Source organism: Mytilus edulis, chromosome 9 (assembly GCF_963676685.1).
Source record: "Mytilus edulis chromosome 9, xbMytEdul2.2, whole genome shotgun sequence".
In the NCBI taxonomy this organism is placed as follows: Eukaryota; Metazoa; Mollusca; class Bivalvia; order Mytilida; family Mytilidae; genus Mytilus; species Mytilus edulis.
This window is the reverse complement of record NC_092352.1, coordinates 52,304,924-52,323,515: the sequence shown is the minus strand read 5'-3', so window position 1 is coordinate 52,323,515 and position 18,592 is coordinate 52,304,924. Positions and strand designations below refer to the sequence as shown.

Here is an 18,592-nt window from a genome sequence, read left to right as displayed (position 1 = left end):
AATAATGCACAGTTATACCCCGATTGAATTGAAGCCATACATTAATCAACAAAATAAGTTTACAATTCATAATAAAAAATTAAAAAAGACACTTTGAAGAAAACAACTTATCGAACAGTCTAATAAATGTGTTCTAGGTGTGAGCTTAGACTATAGAAGTCTCATGGGTAACATGTGGCCTTGTGTATTCCATTAGTTTTACCTTTATATCTTGTCAGCAGGTCAAAATAATCCAAATTATAAAATTGAAATTTTTAAACAAAAACCAAAAAATTGTTGAAAAAAGTCAGGTATATTTATCTGAATTAAAAAAAACATAATGAAGTATATAAGTATAAAGAGCCATGCGTTTCTGTGTAGTAGTAAACTAGTAAATGACCCCCCTCGTAAATTGATGCGATCATTTATCAGCGGGTTAACCCAACCATGGAAGTATTATATTGTCAAATCAATACTTCCATGACCCAACTAACATTCCTATATAATATTGACGGGAAAAGACAATTTAATACGTAACCTGTCTGTAATGAAAACTTAATACAATGCAATGTTAACACTATGTATGATCGTCAATTTAAGTGAAAGCCTTATCCTTTTCACTTGAACTGTCTGTCATTTAGACTGTAAATACTACCGGTTATATGCTAATCAATTGTAAAGGCTTCTACAACGTCACAACCGAGAAAACTGTGTTAACTATCTGGTCTTATTATCGAAACAAAGAAATTGTTGTGTTTTCGTGTGCATATAAAATGTACCATGTTCTTTATGTCTATATCCATCAATTCATTGTCTAATTAGGTTATTTTATTGTTCAAACAACGCGGGAATAAATACTTTAGCTTTCTAAGAAATATGTTTTTCTTTCATAAACTGATCCGATGTTATATCATTACATGCTGTGAATCCTTGTTACGAAGGAAGCCATACAAAAATAAGATAATGCTGAGATAAAGTTTAACGTTCGTCATCAATAAAAGTAAAAGGAACTTAGACAAACCAGCACCTGATTTAACGCTGATATTTCTAGAGAACTTTCTGGTAATCTCTCGTTTCGTATTTGATTTTTAATCTTTTAGAGTTTTATCGATTTTGTACTTTGGATTCAGTATCGAACTAATTAAACAAAGTTCACTATACTATGATAGATAATAATAACAGCCACAATGTCACATACAAGATTCTGCAGGACCAACAACTAGAGGCCTAATTGAATGTTTCTCGGCAATATCGGTTTCTTTGACCTATGTTTACAAACACAAATCATATACTAAGTATATGTTTTTTTCTTTTATTTGTATCCAATCCGTAATATCTATTGCAATTAGCTTCATGCACATACATGTACTAATCTATTTGGTCGGACATTATAGAAATTGTCTTAATAATTTGTAGTTATAGAATAGAATGAATAAATGAATGAATATTTTATTTAAGAAACATATACATGCTAAGGCAAACCAAAATATATACAATTATATGACTAACAACAGTAGTTTCCGAGTAACCAATAATATTCATTGCTGATTATGATGAGTAACTGTTTAATTACCGTCTAGTATCAAATAGAAACCAGAAAAGCGATTTTGACGCATATAAGCCCTGCTTTGCGATTATAGTGCAAACACATGGGGATCTTTTTTGTGCATAGACATAAATTCCGCCAAAAACATCTACAGAAAGATAAAAGTATGAACAAATAAAGTATTCATTTTCATCGCTGTCACCAGTAATATTGGGCAATGATCTCATTATCTGGGTCTTGTTTGGAATGTGCATAACGTTAAAAATCAATATCTAAATAGATTCTTTTCATTGCCTTTTTATTTATTTTTATTTCGAAAATTCCCCTTGATCAGACAATATTTGTATGTTGACAAATGGTCAGAAGTATACTATATAAATTAATACTTAATAATAGCTAGAAATTAATTTATCTTAGACTAAATACAACCCTTATGTGAAGATCAAATGACGCCATATAGATGAATTTACTAGTTTTCAAGAGCTAAATTGACAGCGCGTCATTCATTCACTGACTTCTGTTTTCACAATTGTAAAAAAGTGGTGTAATGGGGAGTTAAATTGGACGAAGCAGAATCCTGACTATATCAAAATTTAAATTTCGTTGTTGGTTCTCCATGAAAATACGTCGACCCTCATTATGGAAACCGCATCCTAAATTTACTAAGCTTGAACAGTGATACATTCTTGACAATATATACGTTTTGTTTCTGCGTGCTAGTAACAATAATGAAAAAATGTACCAACAAAAATACCGATGTCAAATCAAACGTGAGAAGTACAAACAAATTGTAAAAACGCGGGACTTTTATCAACCAGCGGAACGTATAATAAAACTATTGTCCTATTCTTTACTTGGTATAAGAATTTTTTCGAAGACATTTTTGGGTTGAACCTGGTTTTAAAGCTAAATAAATCTCCCACTTGTATGACGGCTGTTTTAGTTTCTTATATCGAATTGTGCGAACATCACAAGAAGACATAATTGGTCAACGCCACAATAATTGGGATCCAGAAGTCAAAATTGTATGAATAGACAACCATTAAAGATCATTTGTCTACATTTGGCTTGCTGTCTAACTGATATCTCCTATTATCTTAAATATGAAAACTGTGAATTGACATTTTAGTATTATTGCTTTGTTTTGTCGTTTAATAAAAACGACTTGTATTAATTGGGCACAAAAACACATATAAAATAAACTTTTAAGTGTACCTAAGTTTGACTGGTCATTTCAAGAATTAAATTAATGTTTCTTCATTGATGCTCGAGGTCACCACAAGTAACAAATAAAAAGAAATAAAGCACTTTTAACAAAAATAATAGTAGGTTATCATGGTTATATAGATAAACTCATCATAGATACCAGGATTGAAAATTTGTATTTGCTCCAGCCCTCGTTTCTCCTACAAAAAACTTATCATTGACGCTCGAATAAAACAAAAGGTGAAAAAAACAAATGAAAAACAAAGTTGAAGAGCATTGAGGACCAAAACATCATAAAAGTTTTGCCAAATATAGCTAGGGTAATCTATTCCGGAGGTAGATAAGCCTTAGTATTTCAAAAATTGATATTGAAAACCACGGTTAGGCCACACCAATTTGATTTATAGTTCTTTGGACAAAAGCTCCAAAAAATATGGGGCGAGCGAGCGAAATTTTATTGATTGTAAAAAATTCTTGAAAATTAGTTTTGTTGAGGCGGGTGCTCTACAAGTGGAGCGAGCGGTATAATTTTTTTTTAAATTGTGCAATTTAGAAATTTGTGTACATGTTCAAACAGGATAACTTCAAAGAAAAAGGAGGTGAAACATGCTCTTATGCATATAATTTGATGTATGTGTGCCTATAGTACAGTCTATACCATACCCAACTTTCTGGAAAGCTTTTATTTAGTATAATTTTGATCATTTTCGTCAAATAAGCTTTAACTGTGTGAATTTAAATAAAAATTCACACATGTGTACAAAAGTAAATAATAAGGAGGCAAAGCGCATAAAGTTTAACGAGAGGAACTATGTAAGTTAGGTAAATATATTGTATAAAAGTAAAATCACAAAAATACTGAACTTAGAGGAAAATCAATTCGGAAAGTCCATAATCACATGGCAAAATCAAATAACAAAACGCATCAAAAACGAATGGACAAGAACTGTCATATTCCTGACTTGGTACAGGCATTTTCAAATGTAGAAAATGGTGGATTAAACCTGGTTTTATGGAATACAATTAAAACATGTGCATATATTTCAAAAAATGCCCTAGCAAAATATTAAATATATTTGATACAGTTGTTTTCATATATAGAAGTGATTGTTTATTGGCTGCTTGGCATCTAGTCAGAAATATTTATCCATAAAAGGATCAACATAATGAGTGAGGTGAATAATTCAACAACATCTTGAGTAAAATATTTATAGCAATCTGCTATGCATGTTGATCTCAGTGTAATGAAACATTCCCTTAAAATACAGTACATGTATGTCCTTAAACCACATTCACATGCATTATTCTGATTTGGCAAAATACATTTTCCTTTAGCCCCTGAAACCTAAATGTATCTCAAACTGAAAGTGATTGCACCAATAATACATGCGTTATTATTATTTGCATGTCAATAAACTAACAAGGGGATATGGGTTTTCATCAATTTGAAAATAAGATTAATATATCATATTTTTTTAAATCATGTGAATTTAATATCAATTTCATCCAAGACAAATAGCTCTATCTATGTCTGTTGTAGTCCGAGATTACTCTGACGTCCAACGGCTATTTTGCCTGACAAGCTGTGGCCGTTGGACAATTAACACCATATATTCTGGCTAAACAGCCAATTTGTACGTCAGATTAATCTCGGACTATGTCTGTTTAAACAATGATCGGGAGTGACAAGTACTGTTGTGATTGTCTTCGTCTAACGAAAGATTTTTTATTTTGTCTTCTAGAACAAGTCTTCATAGGTAAAACGAAATCCATTTCAAATAACTGTGTGTTTAATAACTACTTATCCTGTGCAATGATTTCACACAACTTCATGTTGGCATCCCGATTTTTGACCTTTTATTAACAAATCGATTTATCACACGTGCGTTTGAATCAATAGGAGCAATATATGCTCAAGAAAAACGTCTACGAGAAAAAAAAATGTCAAGGATAAACTAATTTTGGAGCGGCATGCGGCCCAAAAATTTGCGGAAGCGGTAAATATTTTTTTTTATTGAAAAGTCAATTTCTCCAAAACAGGAGCGGGAAAATCCAAAGAACTATTAATCAAATTGGTGTGGCCTTAGCTTTACATTTAGATATCAACAGACCCAATGATCTACTAGCGGCTTTAGCAAGCAACTGCTTTTGCCATATTATCTTGGCTTACATGCTCAGTAAACAATAAACCTAAATATGTCTATTGGGAAACAATATCAATATTGTTACTATTAAACAAAAATGAAAAAAAATGATCTAGATACAGACTGTGTTCTAAAATGTACTATTTTAGATTTTTCTAAATTAACAGTAAGGTCATTAGTACAACACCATATATCAAAATAAACTCTTTCTAAATGGTTAAAAATTCAATACCATAAGTAGATCATTAAATATTGTTTGTATTGGTTTTAATATTGATTTTCTTATCATATAAAAGTACGTCTGAACCAGTGACAACTCTACAACAGATTTATCCATCGGATCAACAGAAGTGATGGTGATACATGGCTGTGTACACTCTGTATATACAACTCGTCTAAACAACAACCCAACAATGTTAAATCTGTAAATTTGCTTTTGCTTTTCCGAGGCCGGGATTCAAACCCATGCTACTGATCATGAGATATCGTGACACCAAATCACCTGCACTGTAACCGACGCGCTAGACCACACGACCACCTGGGCTTGATAAAATGAAGCTTACGGTGGCCGGGTGTTACCTTTCCACGTCAGTTTTAATCTAGCGTCGTACTACAGTACACATATATAAACGTTCATGGATCTACAATCTTTCGATACCTGTATCTTGGTATGGCACAAGATCATTTTTTTCTCTGACTGTTTATGACGTCTAAAACACTAAATCCATTGGATGTTTGATATGAACTGATTGATAATTAAGTCGTAGATACATGTATTTTTTTTATTAGTTGTTAGTGGCTTTGGCTGTCAGTAACTGTGAGTACTCTCAGATCTGTACTTTGTGTCTTTTTGTTGTTGAGATACACAAGTAACCGTCCACGTCCACTCTGTCTTTTTGTTAGATGAATTTGTATCCATCTGATGGCCTTTTATAGCTTACTATGCGGTATGGGAATTGCTCATTGTTGAAGGCCGTACAGTGACCTATAATTGTTAATTTCTGTGTCATTTGGTCTTTTGTGGAGAGTTGTCTTATTAGAAATCATACCACATCTTCTTTTAAAAAAAAACGTATCAAACACAGGGTTTGCAGTTATTTCCAAAGGTCTTACACCTCAACTTTTACTCAGCGGTTACAAAGCGAAATCATCATTAATTTGACCCAGACGTCAACAACTCCGACAATAAGATATAGTTACCAAATTAAAAGTGTTGGTATGTGTTAGTAGATACACCATATGAGGGACTCAATTTCACGAGAAAGCTTAGGACGGACTTAATTTAGTCCATCCAATGGTATATCTTCACATTCCAAATCCATTTTTTATTTGGTAAATGGCATGTGTCAAAGTTCATATGATGCCAAAATTAACTAATATGACGTAAATAAATGAAAAATGCCTGTCCGCTGCATTATCATTCTACGGGCTCCAGTTGTCTGAAATGGAAGCAAACATGTAGGTCAGAGCTACTGAATTTTTAACTGTGATTTCTGAATGGAATAACAGTATAGACGATCAAACAATATCACAAACATGCACTGATGCTGAAATTAAATTGAATGTTGTAGAATAATTATTTATACACCAAGTTTCTTCTTGTTAAGATTATTTGAGGAGTATATGATACTTGTGAATTTAAGATCGTTCATTTTGTTTTACATTGGAAAAAATCATCTGCTATGGTAGTAGTTTGTGCCATATGTTTTTGATTAATAAGCTAATTAAACATGCATACTTTCTTTCGATTTCAAGAATAAGGGATATGGGGTCCGTATTGTTGATTATTAAGTACTGCTAGATAAAGTAATTCGAAAAATCGAAATTGTCTTTAGAAAGAAAAACTAAGGTTTGAATTGCTTGCTGTTCGTCTGTTTGTCGTCCATAGTACAAACCTTTTAGAATTAATTAAATTTCAAGATTTGAATAATTCCCTAACTCTGGGCGAAAATTGATTTTTTTTCAAGTCGAAAAAGAAGAGAAAAAAAGTTTTTCCAAGAACTTAAAAAAAAGCTTTTATAGTGTATTTATTTTTGCGCAAGCTGTTTTGTGTTGCGGTCATTTTTATAATCTTTGTTTTATTTTCATCAGTACAGAATTTAAGATTGAAACTATCATTTATTTCTGCATTTATCATAACTTATAAGGGCATACGATAAAGTTACAGGGGAGGTAATGACGTTGCTAACGTAAAATGTTTTTTTCGCAACGTCAAACGGCGACGTATCGAGAAAAGATTCATTGTTCGACTGATTCAAGTGAGCTTTTCCCATCACTTTGTGTCCGTCTTCCGTCGTCGTCGTCGTCGTCGTCGTCTGTTAACTTTTACAAAAATCTTCTCCTCTAAAACTACTGGACCAAATTTAACCAAACTTGGCCACAATCATCATTGGGGTATCTAGTTTAAAATATGTGTCCGGTGACCTGGCCAACCAACCAAGATGGCCGCCATGGCTAAAAATAGAACATAGGGGGAAAATGTAGATTTTAGCTTTTAACTCTGAAACCGAAGCATTTAGAGTAAATCTGAGATGGGGGAAAATTGTTTATCAGGTCAAGATCTATCAGACGAATCAGACAACAGGTTGTTGGGTTGCTGCCCCTGAATTGGCAATTTTAAGGAAATTTTGCGGTTTTTTTGGTTATTATCTTGAATATGATTATAGATAGAGATAAACTGTAAACAGCAATAATGTTCAGCAAAGTAAGATCCACAAATAAGTCAACATGACCAAAATGGTCAGTTGACCCCTTAAGGAGTTATTGTCCTTTATAGTCAATTTTTAATAATTTTCATAAATTTTATAAATTTTTGTAAATTTTAACAAAATATTTTCCTCTGTAACTAATGTGCCAAGTTCATTATAAATAGTGATATTTGTAAGAAGCAAGAATGTTCAGTAACGAAAGATCTACAAACATATCACCATCACCAAAACACAATTTTATTATAAATCCATCTGTGTCCTTTGTTTAATATGCACATAGACCAAGGTGAGCGACACATGCTCTTAAGAGCCTCTTGTTATTCAAACTGATTTAACTTAAAAAAGAATTTATGAACCTTTTAAAATGACATTTGATTTAATAACGTATGAAGATTAATTGTACCAAATTTCATGATAAATATACAGCATAAAATGACGTTTTTTTCTACACTCATGGACATTAGATAAATATGAGTTATTTGTAAAAATTTAAATTCATAAAATATGACATTTTTATAAAACAGAAAGTACGAAAAATTTAACAGCTTGTGTTTATCTTTTAAAACAAAAAGGTTATATTTTTTCTTATCCCAGGAATAAATTACCTTAGCCGTATTTGGCACAACATTTTTGGAATTTTGGGTCCTCAATGCTCTTCATCTGCGTACTTGTTTGGCTTTATAACTATTTAGATCTGAGCGTCACTGACGAGTCTAATGTAGACGAAACGAGCGTCTGGCGTATTAAATTATAATCCTGGTAACTTTGATAACGTAGCATAATGTATTGAATTAATTATCTCCAATTTTAAAGAATAATAAGGATTAAACGCATTTTGAAGGGATTTATTAGTGTATAAACTGGACCAAGTCACTCGCAAAAAAAATGAATGAATGTCCGAATGATTTTTATGAAATGTTTGTGATTGACTTGGTCCAGTTTATACAATGACTTATCCGAACACTAATTATGTTTGAGAGTTACTTGGTCCAGTTTATATACCAATATATGTCTTTGAAAAGGCTGTAATTTGGTATCAGCATGATTACTATCTAAGTTATAGAATTATACATGAAGTTAAAATATCAGAAATTGATTTTTGATATTGATATTTTTCAAGTTGTGTTTATTTTATCCTTTATGTTAGTCCTTAAATGGCGATTCATGATAAACAACAAAAATAACGAATACATATACAGTATTTTCTCATCAAGAATATAAATAAATAATTATAGTCTGTATGAATAACCACACAGAAAAACTCATTGTTTTTTAAATTGCTGAATTTAGTGACAAAAAAAAAAACAACCAACAAAAGACTTGCGCGCCACAGATGATTTATAAACACTGGACACTTTTAATTTGCAAAACACTCATTTGCAAATCCGCCGCCGCCTCAAACAAGAGCTACAATATCATGTATATAACCAAAATGTGCAGAATTACATGGGATTCAATAATTTCATTGGTTTTCTACAGTTACTTTCATATTTATTTTGCAATTTGAATTATAAAAACATGGGATTTTCAATATCCCATGGGATTTACCATTATCCCATGGGATTTTGGTTAAATCCCATGGGATTTTTTTTTTGTCCCATGGGATTATTGTAGTCCCATGGGATATTTGTTGTCCCATGGGACAAAAAAAATCCCATGGGATTTTTATTATCCCATGGGATTTTTAATATCCCATGGGACAAATTAAAATCCTATGGGATTCTAATTGTAAATATATAGATATAAATAAACAGTAATGTGTATGTTACAATGTATTCTATTTGGTAGTAAATTATTATAAGATGAATCTTTTTAGTTGAATATCTTTTTTTCTTGTGAAATGTTAATTTAGCATATTGTTCTTTTAAAACTGTTCAAAACTAAACTTTTAAACAACAAAGCAGATAATGTAAGTATCAATATATGTTTATTCATGAATTATAGAATACTTTCTTGAAACACAATTATTTGCCATTTGAAATCAATAAAAACTCTATTGTTAGGCTTAACATACTAGTAGCTATTTAAGTAAATCTATTTTTTTCACAATATCCCTCAACACAAAACATTAATAGTTTCTTATCATCCAGCATTGTTTGATGGTATAGTCCACTTTTTGGACATTCAGCACAGAACTTTGACATTATTGTGGTTCAATATTTTTTTGAATTTAAAAGAACTTCAAATCATTGACTGAGTGATGAAAATAATAACTGATCCAACTTTTTTCTTTGAATTTATTCTGGTCTTGTTTCTATGTTTTCTCCATTTATTTTAGGTGGTGAATTTCAATCCATCTGAAAAAGAACCAATAAAATCTAAAGTAATGGATTATACAAAATTGTTTTCATACATGTAGCAATAATATGATTTTCAATAAAAATAGCGGTATGGATTTTACTGATTGTTAAAGGTTGTCCAGTGTCATCAGTTGCTAACGGCCTACATCCTTTGGTCTCTGATGGAGGGTTGTCAAATTAGCAATATACCACATCTTCCTATTCTAATACCATAAAACAATCAATTAATTTATTCTTCTTTATAAAATTTGGGTATTTTCCCAAGTTATATACATAATATATATATATACTGTAAATTCGGAATTAATGCAAGTTTTTTTTTATTGCGAAAAATGCAACGGAGTTGTAAACGCAATAATTTAAACTCGTATTATGAAATATTTTATATGGATTAAACAGGATTTTTCAAAATCGTAAAATTTAAAATCGCATTTAAGTCTAAAATGACAGAATCGCAATAATAAATGCACGTAATAATTTATGAATTTTACAGTATAAAGATCAATGTTAAAAGTTAAAACTTTAGACAACTATAATAACATTCCATTATTCACAAGAATTTGCAATATATTATACAAAATGCAGACAACAGAAACAATATTTCTTTAAGCTTTTGAAGTTCAGACAGATTTCAATTTGTGTTTTTTTCAATGAAAAAATACCTTGAACATATTGGAAATTATAACATTGATACAAACAAAATATGTATGTTTTATCCTTTTTTTTGTGTTGTTGGCTTGCTGTCTCATTTTAATATACATTTAAACATACATCAATAATCTTCTTCTTTATTAAAAGTAAAAATGGGATATTTTTGATTTTGATATCCCAAAACATTATAGTTCTATCACATAACTTATTACCAAGTTCAAAAACACCAATGTGTTTGATATTAATTTTAAGACATGTATACATGTTCCAGACCATATCAGTATTCGGATCTTACTTTTATGGTCCAGAACTTACAGTCCCACCATATGTGTACAGTCAGACCATTTAAGTATACTTGTACTGTCTGGTACCAGCTCAACCAAACCTGTGTTTTTATTTTAACTGCAATTAAACTTTTTGTATTAATCTATTAAAGATTTCAGTTATGTTGATCTGTACTGTACATTTGTTTGTAATAAACTTGACAAACTTCTTAAAATTGGGCAGACTGTATGCGTACAGTCCAAATACTTGTTTGTTCTGGAACATAAACATGATTAACAAGCATTTGGCAGGATGTCATGCTAAAATCCCATTAATATTAGCATTGATTAGTACTAAATTTTGAGTATATACATATAAATCCACAAGTTACTTACTGAAATTCATGGTGAACACTCACCAAAAACTTACAATTTAGAGGAAAGACTGGAAAGATGAATGCACTAACACTATCAAAACAGAGCATAAAACTTACCGAAAAACAAGATGTTTTACATTTATCCAGGAGCAGGATAATTGAAAAGTTGTTTTTTTCTTTCTCTGCTGTCCATCATATAACCTTTGAATTCATTCATGCAAAATATGAAAATCTGCAAAGGTAAGACCTAGAACCTCAACTTATCCACATTTTGAATTTTGAACTGCATACTTGTCCTTTTCATCTTGCTGACAACCTAAACATAAAAAAATGATAAAAACATAATTCTAGATTGAATTTGTGTTTTTATTTTTGTTGGTACATGTACAAACAATTTTCCCAACTTTAAAACGAAAACATCATCACCAAAGAGGAGGTCATACTAACCTCCGAAATATTTAAACAAACCGAAATTATTACTTGATTAAGATCTTGTCGTAAATTAATGGCAAAGATACTCTTATTTTTGAAAACTTGATGTCTATTGCATACTTATATTCCTTTGTACGAGAGTATGCATATTAAGATGGACTCCATGGACTTTAATGTAAGCATGATTAATTTTACAGTCATGACAGTCACTGACAGTTTTTCAGCTCTATGTGTACATTTTGAGAGAATCTTGCAATACTGTATATTCTGATATTCAGAACTTATTGTGAGGTTTTTATTAATACAACTGAAAGCTGTATCTCGTTTTCATTTCTGATACATATTTATGAGCTGAAGACCAGTGCCGAATTTTTCTCACTGCATTGAAGACCCATAGGTGACCTTCGGCCGTTGTCTGCTCTTTGATTGGGTTGTTGTCTCTTTGTCAAATTCCCAGTTTCCACTTCCCATTTTATATCATGTATGCTGATTTTTCTTAAATTACAATATTCAATCATGCAATTTTGTCTATTATTGAAAATAAGATAAGCAAAAATAAATGCACAAAAAATTTAACATTGTTATATATATGTAAAAGACTTTTTTTTAAATTCAAAACAGTTGCCTACACTGTTAATTTCCTTGTTTGATTTCATATTTTTAAAGCCTTTATAGCTAGCTAGATGGTATGCCGGGGCGGATCCAGCCATTTTAAAAAGGGGGGTTCCCAACCCAAGACAAAGGGGATGATCCTATATTCATTTGATTTGTTTTATTGTCTCATACAAGAATATATATGGTTTGACGGTGGGGATCAGGGATCCTGAAATTTTTTCACCTAACCACTGGATGACAGGGGATCTCAACCATTTAAAAGTTTCTCAAACATGTGGGGGTGGGGGTGAACCCCATGGACTCTCCCTATATTTCCTTTGATTTGTTTTATTGTTCTATACAAGAATATATAAATATGGTTTAGGGGTGGGGATCTTGACCATTTACAAGTTTTCAAACTAGAGGGGGTGGGACTTCACTTTTATTTTATTTCATTATTAATTTTATTGTCCCCGACAAGAATATATATGGTTTAGGGGTGGGGATCTGGATCGTTCACAAGATAATAGCACATTCTCAAATTGAACAGAGTGGGGTAACCCCCAAAGACCTCCTTTTAATTTCATTTGATTTGTTTTATCGTCCCATTCAAGAATATATATGGTTTAGGGATGGGGATCTGGACCGTTTACAAGATAATAGCATATTCTCAAATTGAAAGGGGTGGGGATTACCTCCCATGGACTCACCCTCCCTTCTTTCTTCCCCCCGAAATACCTTTTAATAAGCCCCAATGCACAGATAGTTCACAGTGTTTTCCCTTGATTTACACTAAAGAATATACACTATACAGGTGTAATTTTTTTTTTAAAAGATAATACAACTGAAGACCACCATGACCACAGTGGTGGATCCAGAATTTTTCATAAGTGGGGCCCACCGACTGCCTAAGAGGGGCCTGCTCCTGCCATGACTCAGTGATTCCATATATAATCAACCAATTCTTTTCCCAAACAGGGGGCCCTGAACTCCTGATTCCCCCTTTTTTTTCCTCATTTCAATCACCCTGATATAAATTTAGTTTTATCACTTACAATAGGAATGGTTTGAATTCCCCAATAATTCTTATATACCATTAATATCATCATATTTCATTTTTGATAAATGAAAGGCAAAAGTTTTCTATGGGTTGAACAGTCATATGAAAAAGGAGAAGTTCCTGAAGATTGGCGACAAGCAAACATCACAGCCATCTACAAAAAGGGGGACAGAAGTCAAGCAGTAAACTACCGCCCCGTATCGTTAACCACCATATGTTGTAAAGTCATGGAACACATTATCTACAAGCACATCATGGAACATCTTGAAGAACATCTCGTCCTATCCGACTTTCAACACGGATTTAGACGTAACCGATCATGCGAAACACAACTCATCAACACCATAGAAACAGTGGCAAGAGAACTAGACATTCGAGGACAAATAGACATGCTTATCCTTGATTTTTCGAAAGCGTTCGATACAGTTCCCCACCAAAGACTTCTAAAGAAAATGGCATACTATGGGATAACATACAACACTCTACTATGGATTTCTGCATGGCTCACTCACCGACACCAGAGAGTATGTCTAGATGGAGAAACCAGTGAGAACAAACCAGTACGATCAGGAGTTCCACAAGGTACAGTATTAGGACCACTTTGTTTCTTGATATACATCAACGATATGGGAGAAACAATATCATCAAAATCAACCCTACGCCTATTTGCTGACGACTCGCTACTATATCGATCCATCAAGGGTAGTGAGGACAGCTTACAACTACAAAAAGATCTAACAGAACTGACTAAATGGGCAGAGAAGTGGCAAATGACATTCCACCCAGCTAAATGCTACACACTGAGGGTAACAAGAAAGAAAAATCCAACAATAAGAGAGTATGAAATGATGGGACAACAACTAACCACAGTACACCAATATCCATACCTCGGAGTCGAGTTGTCAGAAGACCTCAGTTGGGATCCACACATCAAGAAAGTAATCACAAAATCAAATCGAGTACTAGGTTTCCTAAGACGTAATATCTCGAAGTGTCCACATGACATCAAAGCGCAGGCCTATTCATCGCTAGTGCGCCCACATCTCGAGTACGCCTCTGCAGTATGGGATCCGTATCGAAAACATCACATAGACTCCCTCGAAATGGTCCAAAGAAGAGCTGCCAGATTTGCGACATCAACATACAGTCGAGAACCAGGGACAGTCACCAACATCATGAAAACCCTAGAATGGCAAACATTAGAAACTAGACGGAAATCCAGTAGACTATGCATGTTCTACAAAGCAACACACGGAAAGGCGGCAGTCAATATACCATCTTACGTGAGAAGACCATCTACCTCAACAAGACAATACCATCCAGAAAAATTCACTCAGATCAGTACTTCCACAGATGCCTACAAATACAGCTACATACCACGCACCATCACCGACTGGAACAGTCTGCCTCCTGAAGCCTTCCAAGCCACATCTCTGGAATGCTTCAAGGAGCAACTTCGGAGACTGCAGCTGTAAACTGAAACCACCTGTTTTTATCCAATTTTAATTGCACTTGTAAATACTGAGCACGCAGGTTGACGTTTGCACAGCAGTATCTGCGTTATGGATTTCCACTGCAGATCAATAGTATAGATGTAGATGTAGATGTAGTGGGAAGCTTTCAGATTCACACCATGCCGGTGGCTGTGTTCAAAGTGCTGGGTTTGTATGACCCTCGTTGTTTACGGACTAACTATTTAGGCCAGTGGTGGATAATAGTGTGCGTGCATTAATCTTCTATACCTTCTTAATCAATATATTCAAATACTGACGGCAAGTGTTGTAATGATGTATCAATGTCTTTTGAAATCACCGTGCTATTTACATGTGGGATCGAGAATGCAGGGGAAGGAAACTTGTCAATTATGTTTATTTCTAAGCCAAAATAAAATGAGCCGCCGTAAAATTAACCTTGGGTAATAACAGTGCATGTAAGGCTCGTCTCGGAGGGGTGTCTTTTTTTCTGTCTTCTTTTTATGCCCCACCTACGATAGTAGAGGGGCATTATGTTTTCTGGTCTGTGCCTCCGTTCGTTCGTCCGTTCGTTCGTCCTGTTTCAGGTTAAAGTTTTTGGTCGAGGTAGTTTTTGATGAAGTTGAAGTCCAATCAACCTGAAACTTAGTATATATGTTCCTTATGGTATGATCTTTCTAATTTTAATGTCAAATTAGAGTTCTTATCCCAATTTCACGGTCCACTGAACATAGAAAATGATAGTGCGAGTGGGGCATCCGTGTACTGGGGACACATTCTTGTTTTAGTTATATTTTTAATAACTTACACTTTTTTCCATTATTCTCTTTCTTTCACTATTCTTTATTCCTTTTTTTCTTTGTCCTTTGTTCTCTATTCTGTTAATTCACATCCATACCCTCTTATGTGTATGTGGACTTACTGTAGTTTATTTTTTAGTTCTGGCAGAGATATTAGATACAATAAATAAATCAGTTACTTTTATTATATGATGAGATTGTAAAAAATCTTGACAAAGGGAAAGATGTCAGATTTATTTTTTGCGATGTGTCAAAGGCATTTGATCGTGTATGGCACATGGGACTTCTATATAAGTTAAGAAAATATGGAATAAAGGGTAATTTGCTTAACTGGTTCAAAAGTTATCTTTCTGATAGACAACAAAGGGTTGGAGTAAATGGTTTTTTTTCTAACTGGAATACTGTCAAGGCAGGAGTCCCTCAAGGGTCCATCTTGGGCCCTTTTCTGTTTTTATTGTTTGTGAATGACATAGTAGATGTGGTTACAAACAAAATAAAACTGTTTGCAGATGATACTTGTCTATATTGTGTTGTACATGATGAGAGATCAGCAGCTGAATCCCTGGGGCAAGATCTAGAATCATTAGATCAATGGGCAGGAGAACGGGGTGTAACCTTCAATGCAGACAAAACCAAATCTATGTACTTTACGAGAAAAAGTAATATTGATGTCACATCATTATGCATGAATGATGCACCTCTAGAAAATGTCTCAGAACATAAACATCTTGGTATAACCTTATCATCTAATGCCAAATGGTCTAGTCACATACAGGATATTTATTCAAAAGCTTGTAAACGTCTTAATATTATGAGATATTTAAAACATAAGATTGATATACAGTCTCTGGAAAGACTTTATATTGCATTTTAAGGCCTATATTAGAATATGGGAACATAATTTGGGATAACTGCACACAAGAAGAATCCGATCTAATTGAGTCTGTACAACAAGCTGCTGCCAGAATTGTAACTGGGCTTCGAAAGGGAACGCCTAGATGGAAATTATATAAGGAATTAGGTTGGGATTCCCTCCAGAATAGACGTCAGAAAAACAAATTATTGTTTCTTCATAAAACTATTTCTGGAGATATTCCTAGTTATATTGCTGCTGATATCTTGTCGTATACAAACACTAATGACCAGTATGGACTGAGGAAAAAAAGGGAATTTAAAACTCCTCAGTGTCGAACCACAGCCTATAAGAACAGTTTTATTCCACATACTCTTGAAAAGTGGAATTCACTTGATGGAGAAGTTAAAAATATTTTAAGCTTTACAGGATTTAAAAGAAAACTGAATGAGGACATAAGTCCTTGTCCTGTTTTCTTTTCCACTGGTTCACGTAAAGTTAATATAATCCACTGCCAATTAAGAAATGAGGCTAGTGATCTAAAACAACACCTTTTCTGTGATCATTTGTCAGACAGCTCTATATGTGCCTGTGGAGATCCAGTAGAAGATAATTTTCATTTCTTTTATGTTTGTCCATCTTACATTTATCAGAGATATGAGCTCTTTAGAAAAATAAGTAACTTTAATAATGTCAATCTTGATGTCCTACTACAGAGTTGCTCAGACTTGAATATTGATGAAAACACAGAGATATTTACATATGTACAACAATATATTCATGAAACTGGAAGATTTTTATAATATTTCATGTGATACTATACTGTTTAGAAATCAGCTTATAACCACAGTGTACCACTCTTTAGTCTTAATTAAAGACAAACCTAACTTTTAACACAAAAAACAACCAATTGTGTTTAGCATCTTTTTGCAAATAAATTTATATATATTTTATTTTATTTTTTGTATTAGTAATTATATTTTCAAAAATCAAGAAATTAATAGTCATGTAATAAGATGATACACTAAATTACTTATGTATTGCAAAAAAGGGCCAATCAATTCTTGTTATTCATATAAATAGAACAACTTTGTTGCAGTGAGTTTGTGAATTTGAGTAAAAAATCACTTAACGATCTACTTGATTCCTTACCAACACTTATTAATGTGGTATAAAATTCGACACCACCTTCAGTAGGTCTTGCTTTGACTTTGTTAACATAGTTATTTATATACATATACACAACAAAATACTTCAAGAAGTGGGGGAATTGCCTCCCCTGACTCACTGCAACAACGTATGATCTATTAACTTATCAGAAAATTATATACTATCATGCATGTTATTCAATCCATCTTGTATGGGAAAGGATTTGTATAGGCACTGCCTTTTGTCCAATCCCTTTGTTTAAATGTACATTTGATACTTGAACAATAAAATATTTTGAATTGAATTGAATTGAATTAGATACAATATATATGTCTCTGGTTCTGGTATTATGCGATAAGTCAATTTCTTTTTCATGCAGTGTCATGAAATATAATGGTTTTATGCATATCAGCCAAGATTGTGCGCAACATTTTAATAAACAATTCAACACTATATACACGTTATGTGAATTTTATCAAAATCGATGAAGAACATGAATTTGGCAGCTAGTGCCCCTTAAACAGGTAAAGTTCAATTAACAAATTCTGATCTACTGGCATTCAACACCAAATTACTTACTTGCTGTATTTTGATAAATGTGATTGATAAATGTGATTGTATATTGTCAATACCTCAACATCGAGAATACGTCATGTGAGGTGTTGGTCGCTACGTTTGATACGGGGTCAAAGGTTGCGGCTTCGAGACAGAGAAAAACATCCAGGTAAAAAGTGTAGAATTTTGTTTTTGAAAATTTGAGTTGTAAATTTTCCTAAAAAGTACTTAATTCCGTTCATCTAATTGTAAATTTTCCTAAAAAAGTACTTATTTCCGTTCATCTATTATGGGTATAAACAAAAACTGAACAAGAAAAGTATTAGTAAACAGACAGAAAGTCCGACGTTGAATTAATTATTTTACAATTAATTGTTTAAATATATGAGAGAATGTTTTAGGCGAATTTTCTTTAATTACAGATAAATGTATTTTAGGTTCAGGAAATGATTTATTCTTCGGGTACGTCTAAACAACCGCTCAGGACATACAAAGTGCACTCA

At 32.8% G+C, this 18,592-nt stretch overlaps 1 long non-coding RNA gene across 2 annotated transcripts; it reads right to left on the bottom strand.

Annotated features, from left to right (window-relative positions):
* Window positions 1-9,493: 9,493 nt before the first annotated feature.
* Window positions 9,494-15,676, bottom strand: LOC139488571 (uncharacterized). 2 transcript variants are annotated; one of them, XR_011656033.1, is made up of 3 exons: window positions 15,003-15,676; window positions 11,292-11,490; window positions 9,494-9,880 (listed from the first exon to the last, which is right to left on the bottom strand). It is a non-coding gene; the product is annotated as an uncharacterized lncRNA (long non-coding RNA). The 2 variants fall into 2 exon arrangements; XR_011656032.1 differs by lacking the exon at window positions 15,003-15,676 and having other exon boundaries at window positions 11,292-11,786.
* Between the last annotated feature and the right edge of the window lie 2,916 nt (window positions 15,677-18,592).